General features: G+C 54.4%; 2 long non-coding RNA genes across 10 annotated transcripts in view; both read left to right on the top strand.

The window, feature by feature from the left end:
* Positions 1–7,034, top strand: part of LOC148052858 (uncharacterized) — a 39,615-nt gene extending 32,581 nt beyond the window's left edge. The window contains exons 8-19 of one of the 6 annotated variants that reach the window (XR_015709070.1): positions 233–320; positions 721–816; positions 1,105–2,385; positions 2,495–2,676; positions 3,943–3,977; positions 4,208–4,281; positions 4,635–4,736; positions 6,293–6,408; positions 6,498–6,553; positions 6,630–6,679; positions 6,765–6,818; positions 6,922–7,034. This is a non-coding gene — a long non-coding RNA (uncharacterized LOC148052858). Of the gene's footprint in view, positions 1–232; positions 321–720; positions 817–1,104; positions 2,386–2,494; positions 2,732–3,942; positions 4,737–6,292; positions 6,409–6,497; positions 6,554–6,629; positions 6,680–6,764; positions 6,819–6,921 lie in introns of all 6 variants that reach the window. The other 5 variants (XR_015709068.1, XR_015709067.1, XR_015709066.1 and 2 more) reach the window with 5 other exon arrangements.
* LOC148052857 (uncharacterized) lies at positions 7,035–13,680 on the top strand. 4 transcript variants are annotated; one of them, XR_015709111.1, is made up of 20 exons: positions 7,035–8,068; positions 8,164–8,226; positions 8,316–8,371; positions 8,457–8,497; positions 8,583–8,636; positions 8,740–8,841; positions 9,836–9,888; positions 9,984–10,046; positions 10,136–10,191; positions 10,256–10,317; positions 10,403–10,456; positions 10,560–10,661; positions 11,658–11,710; positions 11,806–11,868; positions 11,958–12,013; positions 12,099–12,139; positions 12,225–12,267; positions 12,382–12,483; positions 13,487–13,539; positions 13,635–13,680. It is a non-coding gene; the product is annotated as an uncharacterized LOC148052857 (long non-coding RNA). The 4 variants fall into 4 exon arrangements; XR_015709110.1 differs by having other exon boundaries at positions 8,436–8,497; positions 10,277–10,317; XR_015709109.1 differs by having other exon boundaries at positions 7,036–8,068; positions 10,277–10,317.
* Positions 13,681–13,737: the final 57 nt, after the last annotated feature.

Raw genomic sequence — 13,737 nt, 5'->3', positions numbered from 1 at the left:
TCTGGCTTTTGGTTAGAAGTTTTTTTGCAGGATTTCTGTTGTGTATTCCTGCAGGTAAGGTCAGGTTGTCTTTTGACATCCAGGTCCCTGTGGCTCTCCTTCCTCTCTTTTTTTGTTTTTCCTTTTGTAGTTATCCTCACCAGCTTTTTCCCACGATGGGAGCAGCAGAGAGGGGAGCGGAGCTCTGGGGACATCTGGGGAGGTAACGTCAGGATTCCTCCTGTCTTTGCAGGTCTGGCCCTGAGGAAGTCGGTATGCGGGTCGACGGCGTGAGTATTTATTATGCGGGTGCGCTAATACCTTTCAGAGTGTGTCAGAGGGTAAGGATTTTGTTATGTTTGGTGTCACGTTGGTCTGTGTGTTTGTTGAAGACGCGAGTTTTGTGTGGGAGGAAGCGGGTTATCTGAGTGGTTTTTGGGATAAGGTGGGGTACATGTGTTTTTAGGTTGTATCTTATTTGCCAGGTGTTTTGAACTAATTGTATCTGAATTTCCTAGGGAGTCCCAAACGGGTTTGGGGCCCTCCGATGGCGGGTGCTGTTGCCGCAAGGCAAAGCAGGGTCATAGAGTTTTTTTGCCCTTTGTGGGGCTGGGCTCGGCCATCTCCTGCACAGACTCCTGTTGTGTAGCGGTCAGGGATGGTAGCTTTCTTTTGATTTCTCGAAGAACAAGAGGATGGAGCGTGTTGTAGGAGCGTAATCATTTTCTCTTCCTTTGGCAGTAGAGGCATCCGAGGGCCAGCCCGCATGCGAGGAACAGCACCAGGCTGTCTGTGTTGACCGTCAGCAGAGGAAGGAAGCTTCTTTAAGAAGCCGAGGTGATTAAGTAGAGTCCTTAGTTGTTCGCTTTGATTTTCATCACGGGGGTGGGGAGGGGCTGGGACATGCAAAACGCGGTCCCAGATGGGCGACCCGTCTGTTACGTGGCAGGCCGTGAGAAATATCACGGACAGCACTGGACAGGCATTAGAACCCGGTGCTTGGGTCCGACTGACCTGGCAGAACCATCCTGCCATCTCAAGTAATGCGTGCTTCTGTACGGAGATTTTAATAGCTCGCTCCGCATCACCTTTGGCTTTTCCTCATTGAGCTCGTATTTTGGCCAGAAGCATCTCTCATGAAGCGTTTGGGTCTGAGGGGCCTCCGTGAGATTTTTGGCGCCCGTCTCCATGAGATTCTGTCACCATCAAGTCACGTTCAGCATCTGTCTGCTGTCAGGTCTCCTGTAACTACTGTGCAGTTTCAGCTTAAGGCTTTATAGTGCAGCGTTATCTAATAGTAGCGTTGCGTACACAAGTAGCTTCCGGCAGCCCAGCGTCCTGTCCCGTACATGTCGGCGCTCTTATGCGAGCGTGCTGTCTACCGAGGGGTTCCCCGTCCTGCGGCTCATGGAGTCCTTTAGGAGTTAGTTCTCCGTAAAGGAGGAGTCTGTCTTTACACGAGCCACGGTCATTTGCTACTTGTAGCTCTTTTGGTGTGTGGCCTATCATCGGTCTTTGCCTATATTGGGGTTATTTGGCAGTAAGCGTAATTTTTGCGTGTCGGTGGGTGGCTTGACTTAATCTTGCGGTTTAAGCAATAGGTCTGGGCTAAGCGGCGCAGTCGAGCGAGGAGTGACAGCGAAGGTGAGCAGACGGCGTTGTGGGCCACGATGGAGGTTGAGATCGATCGTTCTGGGATTTGTGCTTTTGGGCTCTCTGTGTTGCTTGAGTACCTAAGTCGGTCCAAGGGATTTGCACGGTGGGCTCTCTGTTTAGGAAAGCAGTATGTAACATCTGCGTGTGTCTCCACAATCTCCCGAGGCGGAGCCGGCATCGAAGGTTACGGTTCCCGAGTCATTGGAGACGGACCGACTACACGAGCAGGTGCCTGACATGGATGCCGACCCCGGAGGCATGGCACGGGAGGCGAGCGGAGCCGCGTTAGGAGGCTGGGGGCAAGGATGAGTCCGGCATGTGGCTATTGGGGTAGGGGAAAGAAGAGGTCAGCGTCTACTTCTCATGGGTATTTCTGTCTGTCTTGGTTTTTTTGTAACTCACTGATGGCGCTGCATCAGCCTGGCAGGTCACAGCGTAAAGCTCGAATCGACAAGGTGAAGTCAGTGTGAGTGAAGAAGTCAGAATGGGGAAGGTTCGCTGTTTGCTAGGGTATTTGTGAGCACCCGGTCGACTTTGTTTTATTGTTGCTGCAGATGCATAGTAGGGAGCTGGACACCGAAGGGACGAGGCGAGCGGAGCGTTGCGAGAAGGAAGGTCGGCACGCAGCGACGGAGGGAACGTGCCCCTGTCGGCGCCTATGTGCCTAGCTAGCGCTCTGTTTTGAAAGTGTAAAGCGACTCGCAAAACTACATGCAAATCAGAAGGTCTGGCCTGAGGTCATCAGGCAAGGTGGGTGATGAACATCAACCGTAGCAGCAGTTTATTTTGAGGTGTAGAATTGTTGGAGCAGGTGACTGCTTCCAGACACAACGGTTGTTTTTATATTTCTGGTTTCTAGGCGCCACGGGCGATGCTGGCCGCAACATCTGGCGTTAGACTAGAAGCGAGCGGAAGGCCAAGGCGCTTCCGAGGCAGGCGTCGTTGCGGAAGAGGTCAGCGTTGACTGGCGTGACGCTGAGCGATGGCACTCCGTGTTTGCAGATGATGAAGAGGATCTGGGTGACTGCAGTGACATCTCGGGTAGCCTATGTGGTCTGTTTTAAAAGATAGTTTCTGACCCCCAGCCCTCTGAAAGGCAAGTTGAGGGCCAAAGCTATCTTTGTGCAGGTGATGGGCTGGGTGGGGGAAGCGCAGCCGGGGCGGGCAGGCATTATAAAATCAGTGTAGCGGAGAAGGCGGTTTGAGATTATGCACGTACGGGCAGAGGGGGCACGGGGTTCTTTGTGTAAAACACGACTGTCTACCGGGCAGGGCAGGTCCAGCCTGCGTCTGTGTTACTGTGTAGTCTTTGTAGTCCATCTTGTGTCTCATACCATACCTTAATCACGTCATGATGTCTCTATTCTTCTGCATCTGGCGGGCACATTGCAATACCCAGGGTCTCGTAAGCGTCAGCTCATCGGCGTAACGATAACAGAGTCCTTCCTTTCTTGAATTAAAGTTTACCACGTGGATCAGTTACACGTATCTTGCGTATCAGAAGTTTACGGACGGTAACTTATTGCGATGGCGATTAAGACGGCATCAGCATCGCCGCTCGAGAGCCGTCTGTTTTCCCAGAGTTTTTTTCTGCAACTTGTTCCCTGCATCCTAACATTCTTAGGTATTTAAGCCTGGCTTCTCACACCTCCGTCATCCCAGTTACGGACATATCTTTTTTTATATATCTTGATCGCTGGCGATGGTATTTGACTTGTGGGGCTGCTGTAGGTTCTTCCTCACGGCCCCATCGATCTTATCACCCGTTGGCATCTCTGGGCCGGGATTCATTCCTTTTGACAAGAGTTTTTCTTAGATATCTGGGTGACGTCATCCGTAGCGTTTGTGCGCAGCGTCGGTCTGCGTGCGTGCGCGTCCGGGTTGGAGCCGCTTCGCCTGGGGGCATAGCGATGGTAGAGTCCGGGGAAGATTAGCACGAAAAGCGACGGTTAATGTTAATACGCCTAGACTGTTTTGGCAAAGGCGGTACGGCCTATTTCCAAGCGAGCGGCCATCGGCAGCAGGCAGGATGACCATTTCTGTAGCGTTTGGCGGGTGCCGAGGGGATGACGGGAGCTGTCTGGGAGACTCGGCTTGAATGCTAGAGTGCTGCTAGTTGAGCAAATGGAATCTCAAAGGTGTTAAGGCTTGTATATGTAGGGCTTAATATTTGAGTTGCTTATTTCTTTTAATGGCAGGGTGTACTTGGGCTCTAGATGGTATTGCCGAATGGGAACAAGAGTAGCGGAATCGGTTGATCTCTCGCTCGGTATCCGGGTGACTTGTTCGATGTCATTGTTTTTGCAGGTGCAGAAGCACCAGCCGTGCGAGGCGACGGTGAGGTGAGCGCCATAAGAACGCGGGTCAGCGTGCGGTGTTAGAGGCAAGATGTGACCGGTAGCTGTATGAGTCGATTGCAGTTTGTGTTTCTTTGTTTGAAGGCGTGAGGCCATGTGGGATCTGGGCACCGAAGCTGACTCGGGCACGGCGAGCGATGACTAGCGGGCTGGCGTAGCCGTTAGTTTTCAGGTGTCTTATTGTGGGTGAAGCTATAAACACGCTTTGTTGTTAGGGTTTTACAGGCGGTACTCACAGCTCGACGTGGCAACCTGAAAACAGCAGAGGCAGTGCTGGAAACCGGCCAAGGTACAGGAGGAGGAGATGGGAATCGGTGCGGGCAGGCTCTCATTTTGGGTAGTATCTCTGCATCTGTTATTCGCTTTGATTTTTTTTGCATATGATGCATGTAGTATCAGAGGAGCGAAGCAGCGCTTTGAGCGGTCCGAGAAGGCGAGGTGGTCGCGGGCCTGTTTGTGCCCGAGAGTAAAGTGTCGTGCCGCGACTCGACGAAGCTTTTCTCTTTGGTTTGGCAGGTTCTGCGGAGGCCGCCTTGGGAATCGGATTAGCATTTGAGGCGAGCTGGGTAGCGGGGAGGAGGAGCACGGGAATGGTGACTTTTCACAAGCACAATGGTAATTTTGTGTATCTGAGCATTTTAGTGCCACAAGGAACGACGGCCGCAGCCTCCGTCTCTGGAATCGGCACGGAGCAGGCGAGCGGAACGCCACGGCGCTTCCGAGGATGAAAGCGGTGCGGAAGAGGTAGGCGTCTGCTGTTGGGATGCTTACTGCTGGTGGTGTGGGAATTTTTTGCAGAGGATGAAGAGGAACTTGGGGAGCGTGGGGAAAATATCAGCTAGCTGATGTGTATTTTCTCCAGGATGGAATCACGCTCCTGGCTGTCTGCCAGCTGAGTTGAGGGGCTGGCACTTGGAAGGGGGCAAGGAGACAAGGTTGGCCGTTGCAGGAAGGGGTATTAAAGGTAGCGCAGGGGAGAGGTATGTCTGGGAACAGTGCCCTCCGGGCAGGTAAAGGGAGCAGGTTTTTCTTTGGCACGATGCCAGCGGGCGTCGGGCAGGGCGGTTCCAGGCTGTGTCTGTTGTTGCATGGTCTGTGTCGTGTCTTCTGCGTCTTACACCTTTGTTCGGTCTCGATGTCGTCTTTGCACCCAAGGAGGGCGGTACGTGCCTCGGGCACCATCCCTAGCGTCTCGAACGCTTGTACTCATCGGCATAGTGCCAATCGGGCGCTTCTTTTTTGGCGATAAATGTGTGGCGTGGATCGGTCTGGCGTTTCGACGTTTCCGACGGTCCTCTTTTGCGGCATCGCTTCTGGCTGCGCGAGCAGCTCTGTTCTCCTGCCGTCCATTTTAGTGGACGGGGGTTTCTTCCCTGCATCGTTACGTTCTTAGGTCTTGAAGCCGGCCTCGTTGCGCCTGCGTACTCTCAGTTTTGAAAATAACATTGTGTTACGGGCCGTGACGTTCCACTCTTTTACTGGGGCTGCCCTAGAGGCTCCTCACATAGCCATCACGGTGGTCTTGCTCGACGGCGTCTTCGGTCCGGGTGTTGCTCTTATTGCTGAGAGTTCTCTCTCATCTGTGAGGCACGTTGTTAGTAGTGTTCTGTGGAGTGTCGGTGTGTACTTGCGTGTGTTTGGCCTGGAGCCGCTCTGCCCGGGGGGCGTAGAGTCAGGGGGCTGGTGGAATAGCGATAAGCGTCTGTGGCTAATGTGTTGCTGTGCCTAGACCGTTGATGCAAAGGCTGTACGGTCATCTTGTACTGAGTAGCTGTCGGCAGTGGGTGGGAACGAGAATTACTGTAGTGCTTGGCAGGTGCCAAGGGGATGAAGGTAGATGTCTCGGAGACCACTAGAGCGCTACTTGAGCAGAACGAATCTCAAAGGTGTTAAGGCTTATATGTGTAGGGCCTGATATTTGAGTTACATATTTCTTTTAATAGCAGGCTGTGGTTGGCCTGTAGATGGTATTGCTAAATAGGAACAAGACCTCTGGAATTGTTAAGCTATTGCTCAGGATCCAGGTGACATGTTCAATACTAATTGTTTTCAAGATGCAGAAGGATGAGTTGTCCAGGGACACGAAGGAGAAATGAGGTCAGTGCTGTAAAGAGGGTGGGTTGGTGTGTGGTATTAGAGGGCACATGAAACTGGTAGCTATTTAACTACATTATGGTGTTTCTAACTTTTTTTGTTTAATGTGAACGTTCCAAGCGAGGAGCTATGTGGGATATGGGCCCAGAGCTGACTTGGGCAAGGTGAGCAGGGATTGATAGGCTAAAGTAGTGGTTATTTTTCAGGTGGGGTGTGGCTGGTCCAGGCATAAGGGACGCCTGTTGTTTGCGTCTTAGAGATGGCGCGTAAGCCTGAAAGAGGCAAGCCAGACTGACGAAGGTGGGGCGGGCGAGCTGTCAAGGTAAAGGAGGGTGAGACGGGGATCGGTGCGGGCAGGCTGTGGTTTCGAGCAGTATCTCAGCATGTGCCTTTTTGCTTGGGTTTCTGCAGGTGCCGTATGTAGGCTCGGAGGGATGCGGCCGCATGTCGACGAGCGGTCCCGGAAGGTGAGGCGGTGGTGGGCCGGGTTGGCATCTCATAGCCGAGTATTGTATGGCAATGGAGTTGCAGTGTTTCTCTTAGGGTTTGCAGGTTCTGCGGGGGCTGCCTTTGGAAGTGCAGGAGCATTGGAGGTGAGCTGGGTAGTAGGGAGGTGAAGCGTGGGGCTGGTGTTTTCTTGCAAGCGCAAAGGTAATTCTGCGTCTCTCGGTATCCTAGGTGCCGGAAGCGATGACAGCTGCAGCGTCAGACTGCGGAATGGGCAGGGAGCGGGTAAGCGGTCTGCCACGGCACATGTGAAGTGGTAGCTGTTTTGGGAAAGGTCTGTGGTGACCGATGTGATGGTGACTGTGATGGCATCGGTTTTGTTTTGCAGAGGGTGAAGAGGAACCTGGCGACGGCAGGATGGATCCAGCGGGCTGAGTGTGGTTTCCCTTGTCAAGGATGGATTCAGCGTCGCGGCCGTCTGCAAGCTAAGTTGAAGCTCTAGTGCTGGAGAGGGGTTGGGGGAGGGAGGGTACAAGGTTGGCCATTGCAGGATGGGGTTTTTAAAGGTAGCGCTGGGGAGAGGTCTGTCTGGGAACAATGCCCTCTGGTCAGCTAGAGGGAGCAGATTAATCTTCAGCTCGATGGCAGCGTGCGCCGGGCAGTTCCAGGCCGTGTCTGTTGTTGTGTAGTTTGTGTGGTGCGTTTTCTGCGTCTTACACTTCTGTTGGGTCTATATGTCGTCTTTGCGCTTAAGGTGGGCAGGGTGTGCCTGGGGCAGCATATGTCTCGGGTGCCATTCCTGGCGTCTGAAACACCTGTACTCGTCGGCATAGTGCCAATCGGGCGCCGCTTTTCTGGCGTTAAAAGCGTGCGGCGTGGATCGGTCTGGCGTCTCGGAGGTTTCCGGGCGGTCCTCTTTTGCGGCGACGTTTCCGGCTGCGTGAGCAGCTCTGTTCTCTTGCCGTCCATCTTAGTGGACGGGGGTTTCTTCCCTGCATCCTTTACGTTGTTAGGTCTTGAAGCCGGGCTCGTTGCGCCAGCGTCCTCTCAGTTTTGAGAGTAACTTCGTGTTACGGGATGTGACGTTCCTCTCTGTTTTGGCGGCTGCCCTACAGGCTCCTGACATCGTCATCACGGTGCCGCAGGTGGTCTTGCTCGACGGCGTCTTCGGTCTGGGTGTCGTTCTTGTTGCCGAGAGTTCTCTCTCGTCTTTGGGGCCTGTTGTTTGTAGTGTTCTGTGGAGTGTGGGGTGTGTGCGTGCTTGGCCTGGAGCCGCCCTGCCCGGGGGGCGTAGAGTCAGGGGGTTGGTGGAATAGCGATAAGCGTCTGTGGCTGATGTACTGCTGTGCCTAGACTGTTGAGGCAAAGGTTGCACAGTCATCTTGGTCTGAGTAGCTGAGGTAGTAGAGGGAACATGTGACTGGTGGCTATCTCACTACATTATGGTGTTTCTAACTCTTCTTTTTTATATTTAATGTGAAGGTTCCAAGCGAGGAGTGATGTGGGATATGGGCCCTGGAGCTGACTTGGACAAGGTGAGTGGGGACTGGTAGGCTGAAGTAGTGGTTATTTTTCAGGTGGTGTGTGGCTGGCCCTGTTCTGAAGAACAGGGGTTGCTTATGTCTTACAGGTGGTGCGTAAGCCTGCAAGAGGCAAGCCAGACTGACGAAGGTGGGGCGGGCGAGCTGTCAAGGTAAAGGAGGGTGAGACGGGGATCGGTGCGGGCAGGCTGTGGTTTCGAGCAGTATCTCAGCATGTGCCTCTCTGCTTGGGTTTCTGCAGGTGCCGTATGCAGGCTCGGAGGGATGCTGCCGCATGTCGACGAGCGGTCCCGGAAGGTGAGGCGGTGGTGGGCCGGGTTGGCATCTCATAGCCGAGTATTGTATGGCAATGGAGTTGCAGTGTTTCTCTTGGGGTTTGCAGGTTCTGCGGGGGCTGTCTTTGGAAGTGCAGGAGCGTTTGAGGTGAGCTGGGTAGTAGGGAGGTGAAGCGTGGGGCTGGTGTTTTCTTGCCAGCGCAAAGGTAATTTTGTGTCTCTCGGTATCCTAGGTGCCGGAAGCGATGACAGCTGCAGCGTCGGACTCCGGAATCGGAGGGGAGCAGGTGAACGGCCTGCCACGACACATGTGAAGTGGCAGCTGTTTTGGGAAAGGTCTGTGTTGACCGATGTGGTGGTGACTGTGATGGCATGGGTTTTGTTTTGCAGAGGGTGAAGAGGAACCTGGCGACGGCAGGATGAATCCAGCGGGCTGAGTGTGGTTTTTCCTTGTCAAGGATGGATTCAGCCTCACGGCCGTCTGCAAGCTAAGTTGAGGCTCTAGTGCTGGAGAGGGGTCGGGGGAGGGAGGGTACAAGGTTGGCTGTTGCAGGAAGGGGTTTTTAAAGGTAGCGCAGGGGAGAGGTCTGTCTGGGAACAGCGCCGTCTAGGCGGCTAGAGGGAGCAAATTAGTCTTGAGCTCGATGGCAGCGTGCGCCGGGCAGGGCGGTTCCAGGCTGTGTCTGTTGTTGCGTAGTTTGTGTGGTGTCTTCTGTGTCTTACACTTTTGTTGGGTCTATATGTCGTCTTTGCGCTTAAGGTGGGCAGGGTGTGTCTGGGGCGGCAAATGCCTCGGGTGCCATTCCTGGCGTCAAAACACCTGTACTCGTCGGCATAGTGCCAATTGGGCGCTGCTTTTCTGGTGTTTAAAGCGTGCGGCATGGATCGGTCTGGCTTCTCGGAGGTTTCCGGGCGGTCCTCTTTTGCGGCGACGTTTCCAGCTGCGTGAGCAGCTCTGTTCTCTTGCCGTCCATTTTAGTGGACGGGGGTTTCTTCCCTGCATCCTTACGTTGTTAGGTCTTGAAGCCGGGCTCGTTGCGCCAGCGTCCTCTCAGTTTTGAGAGTAACTTCGTGTTACGGGATGTGACGTTCCTCTCTGTTTTGGCGGCTGCCCTACAGGCTCCTGACATCGTCATCACGGTGCCGCAGGTGGTCTTGCTCGACGGCGTCTTCGGTCTGGGTGTCGTTCTTGTTGCCGAGAGTTCTCTCTCGTCTTTGGGGCCTGTTGTTTGTAGTGTTCTGTGGAGTGTGGGGTGTGTGCGTGCTTGGCCTGGAGCCGCCCTGCCCGGGGGGCGTAGAGTCAGGGGGTTGGTGGAATAGCGATAAGCGTCTGTGGCTGATGTACTGCTGTGCCTAGACTGTTGAGGCAAAGGTTGCACAGTCATCTTGGTCTGAGTAGCTGAGGTAGTAGAGGGAACATGTGACTGGTGGCTATCTCACTACATTATGGTGTTTCTAACTCTTCTTTTTTATATTTAATGTGAAGGTTCCAAGCGAGGAGTGATGTGGGATATGGGCCCTGGAGCTGACTTGGACAAGGTGAGTGGGGACTGGTAGGCTGAAGTAGCGGTTATTTTTCAGGTGGTGTGTGGCTGGCCCTGTTCTGAAGAACAGGGGTTGCTTATGTCTTACAGGTGGTGCGTAAGCCTGCAAGAGGCAAGCCAGACTGACGAAGGTGGGGCGGGCGAGCTGTCAAGGTAAAGGAGGGTGAGACGGGGATCGGTGCGGGCAGGCTGTGGTTTCGAGCAGTATCTCAGCATGTGCCTCTCTGCTTGGGTTTCTGCAGGTGCCGTATGCAGGCTCGGAGGGATGCTGCCGCATGTCGACGAGCGGTCCCGGAAGGTGAGGCGGTGGTGGGCCGGGTTGGCATCTCATAGCCGAGTATTGTATGGCAATGGAGTTGCAGTGTTTCTCTTGGGGTTTGCAGGTTCTGCGGGGGCTGTCTTTGGAAGTGCAGGAGCGTTTGAGGTGAGCTGGGTAGTAGGGAGGTGAAGCGTGGGGCTGGTGTTTTCTTGCCAGCGCAAAGGTAATTTTGTGTCTCTCGGTATCCTAGGTGCCGGAAGCGATGACAGCTGCAGCGTCGGACTCCGGAATCGGAGGGGAGCAGGTGAACGGCCTGCCACGACACATGTGAAGTGGCAGCTGTTTTGGGAAAGGTCTGTGTTGACCGATGTGGTGGTGACTGTGATGGCATGGGTTTTGTTTTGCAGAGGGTGAAGAGGAACCTGGCGACGGCAGGATGAATCCAGCGGGCTGAGTGTGGTTTTTCCTTGTCAAGGATGGATTCAGCCTCACGGCCGTCTGCAAGCTAAGTTGAGGCTCTAGTGCTGGAGAGGGGTCGGGGGGGGGGAGGGTACAAGGTTGGCTGTTGCAGGAAGGGGTTTTTAAAGGTAGCGCAGGGGAGAGGTCTGTCTGGGAACAGCGCCGTCTAGGCGGCTAGAGGGAGCAAATTAGTCTTGAGCTCGATGGCAGCGTGCGCCGGGCAGGGCGGTTCCAGGCTGTGTCTGTTGTTGCGTAGTTTGTGTGGTGTCTTCTGTGTCTTACACTTTTGTTGGGTCTATATGTCGTCTTTGCGCTTAAGGTGGGCAGGGTGTGTCTGGGGCGGCAAATGCCTCGGGTGCCATTCCTGGCGTCAAAACACCTGTACTCGTCGGCATAGTGCCAATTGGGCGCTGCTTTTCTGGTGTTTAAAGCGTGCGGCATGGATCGGTCTGGCTTCTCGGAGGTTTCCGGGCGGTCCTCTTTTGCGGCGACGTTTCCAGCTGCGTGAGCAGCTCTGTTCTCTTGCCGTCCATTTTAGTGGACGGGGGTTTCTTCCCTGCATCCTTACGTTGTTAGGTCTTGAAGCCGGGCTCGTTGCGCCAACATCCTCTCAGTTTTGAGAGTAACTTCGTGTTACGGGATGTGACGTTCCTCTCTGTTTTGGCGGCTGCCCTACAGGCTCCTGACATCGTCGTCACGGTGCCGCAGGTGGTCTTGCTCGACGGCGTCTTCGGTCTGGGTGTCGTTCTTGTTGGTGAGAGTTCTCTCACGTCTTTGAGGCCTGTTGTTTGTAGTGTTCTGCGGAGTGTCGGGGTGTGTGTGTGCTTGGCCTGGAGCCGCCCTGCCCGGGGGGCGTAGAGTCAGGGGGTTGGTGGAATAGCGATAAGCGTCTGTGGCTGATGTACTGCTGTGCCTAGACTGTTGAGGCAAAGGTTGCACAGTCATCTTGGTCTGAGTAGCTGAGGTAGTAGAGGGAACATGTGACTGGTGCCTATCTCACTACATTATGGTGTTTCTAACTCTTCTTTTTTATATTTAATGTGAAGGTTCCAAGCGAGGAGTGATGTGGGATATGGGCCCTGGAGCTGACTTGGACAAGGTGAGTGGGGACTGGTAGGCTGAAGTAGTGGTTATTTTTCAGGTGGTGTGTGGCTGGTCCTGTTATAAGCAACTCCTGTTGTTTGGGTGTTACAGGTGGTGCGTAAGCCTGCAAGAGGCAAGCCAAACTGACGAAGGTGGGGCGGGCGAGCTGTCAAGGTAAAGGAGGGTGAGACGGGGATCGGTGCGGGCAGGCTGTGGTTTCGGCCAGTATCTCAGCATGTGCCTCTCTGCTTGGGTTTCTGCAGGTGCCGTATGCAGGCTCGGAGGGATGCGGCTGCATGTCGACGAGCGGTCCCGGAAGGTGAGGCGGTGGTGGGCCGGGTTGGCATCTCATAGCCGAGTATTGTATGGCAATGGAGTTGCAGTGTTTCTCTTGGGGTTTGCAGGTTCTGCGGGGGCTGTCTTTGGAAGTGCAGGAGCGTTTGAGGTGAGCTGGGTAGTAGGGAGGTGAAGCGTGGGGCTGGTGTTTTCTTGCCAGCGCAAAGGTAATTTTGTGTCTCTCGGTATCCTAGGTGCCGGAAGCGATGACAGCTGCAGCGTCGGACTCTGGAATCGGTGGGGAGCAGGTGAACAGCCTGCCACGACGCATGTGAAGTGGCAGCTGTTTTGGGAAAGGTCTGTGTTGACCGATGTGGTGGTGACTGTGATGGCATTGGTTTTGTTTTGCAGAGGGTGAAGAGGAACCTGGCGACGGCAGGATGGATCCAGCGGGCTGAGTGTGGTTTTTCCTTGTCAAGGATGGATTCAGCCTCGCGGCCGTCTGCAAGCTAAGTTGAGGCTCTAGTGCTGGAGAGGGGTCGGGGGAGGGAGGGTACAAGGTTGGCCATTGCAGGATGGGGTTTTTAAAGGTAGCGCAGGGGAGAGGTCTGTCTGGGAACAGTGCCGTCTAGGCGGCTAGAGGGAGCAGATTAGTCTTGAGCTCGATGGCAGCGTGCGCCGGGCAGGGCGGTTCCAGGCTGTGTCTGTTGTTGCGTAGTTTGTGTGGTGTCTTCTGTGTCTTACACGTTTGTTGGGTCTATATGTCGTCTTTGCGCTTAAGGTGGGCAGGGTGTGTCTGGGGCGGCATATGCCTCGGGTGCCATTCCTGGCGTCGAAACACCTGTACTCGTTGGCATAGTGCCAATTGGGCGCTGCTTTTCTGGCGTTAAAAGCGTGCGGCATGGATCGGTCTGGCGTCTCGGAGGTTTCCGGGCGGTCCTCTTTTGCGGCGACGTTTCCAGCTGCGTGAGCAGCTCTGTTCTCTTGCCGTCCATTTTAGTGGACGGGGGTTTCTTCCCTGCATCCTTACGTTGTTAGGTCTTGAAGCCGGGCTCGTTGCGCCAACATCCTCTCAGTTTTGAGAGTAACTTCGTGTTACGGGATGTGACGTTCCTCTCTGTTTTGGCGGCTGCCCTAGAGGCTCCTCACATCGTCATCACGGTGCCACAGGTGGTCTTGCTCGACGGCGTCTTCGGTCTGGGTGTCGTTCTTGTTGGTGAGAGTTCTCTCATGTCTTTGAGGCCTGTTGTTTGTAGTGTTCTGCGGAGTGTCGGGGTGTGTGTGTGCTTGGCCTGGAGCTGCCCTGCCCGGGGGGCGTAGAGTCAGGGGGTTGGTGGAATAGCGATAAGCGTCTGTGGCTGATGTACTGCTGTGCCTAGACTGTTGAGGCAAAGGTTGCACAGTCATCTTGGTCTGAGTAGCTGAGGTAGTAGAGGGAACATGTGACTGGTGCCTATCTGACTACATTATGGTGTTTCTAACTCTTCTTTTTTTTTTTTCTTTATTTAATGTGAAGGTTCCAAGCGAGGAGTGATGTGGGATATGGGCCCTGGAGCTGACTTGGACAAGGTGAGTGGGGATTGATAGGCTGAAGTAGCGGTTATTTTTCAGGTGGTGTGTGGCTGGCCCTGTTCTGAAGAACAGGGGTTGCTTATGTCTTACAGGTGGTGCGTAAGCCTGCAAGAGGCAAGCCAGACTGACGAAGGTGGGAAGCGGAAGCGAGCTGTTGTCAAGGTAAAGGAGGGTGAGACGGGGATCGGTGCGGGC

The sequence above is a fragment of the Nipponia nippon genome, unplaced genomic scaffold, assembly GCF_047370975.1.
Source record: "Nipponia nippon isolate SJK-2023a ecotype South Korea unplaced genomic scaffold, ASM4737097v1 scaffold_42, whole genome shotgun sequence".
NCBI lineage: Eukaryota > Metazoa > Chordata > Aves > Pelecaniformes > Threskiornithidae > Nipponia > Nipponia nippon.
This window is presented reverse-complemented; position numbering and strand designations above follow the sequence as displayed.